Source organism: Penaeus monodon, chromosome 24 (genome assembly GCF_015228065.2).
Source record: "Penaeus monodon isolate SGIC_2016 chromosome 24, NSTDA_Pmon_1, whole genome shotgun sequence".
Classification (NCBI taxonomy): domain Eukaryota; kingdom Metazoa; phylum Arthropoda; class Malacostraca; order Decapoda; family Penaeidae; genus Penaeus; species Penaeus monodon.
Genome location: NC_051409.1, coordinates 39380797 through 39381172, shown reverse-complemented (window position 1 = coordinate 39381172; position 376 = coordinate 39380797). Strand labels below are relative to the sequence as shown.

The 376-nt window shown below is 67.3% G+C and overlaps 1 protein-coding gene across 1 annotated transcript in view; it reads left to right on the top strand.

The window, feature by feature from the left end:
• LOC119588967 (leucine-rich repeat extensin-like protein 5) overlaps nt 1-376 on the top strand; it is a 45250-nt gene that overhangs the window by 1119 nt on the left and 43755 nt on the right. The window lies entirely within an intron of this gene.

Sequence of the window (376 nt, the reverse complement as noted above, 5' to 3'; positions counted from 1 at the left end):
GACTTCGCCTCGCCACGACGTCCAGCACAACCAACCCCCTGATGGCGGACGGGCCTCACGAAGGGGCGGGACGAGGATCGAACTGCCAGCAGTCATGCAGGGGAGGGAAGCGGCCAGAGCGTGAGTGGCGTGTTGGAGGGAGGCCGCGGGCGTGCGGGCGTGCTCATGGGGGACAGAGAGGAGAGAGGGTGAGACGCACGCCCGCGGCCGCCGCCGCCACACGGCCCAACAACGAGACAGAAGAGGATCACCTGGCAGAATCTTCCATGGCGTGAAGATAGGCGGGAGAGGAGAGGTGCGGGGCAACAAGCTCACCTTACGTCCGTCCCTCGCGCCACCGCCCGACTCTGGCGGCGCCCACACTATACGCACGACA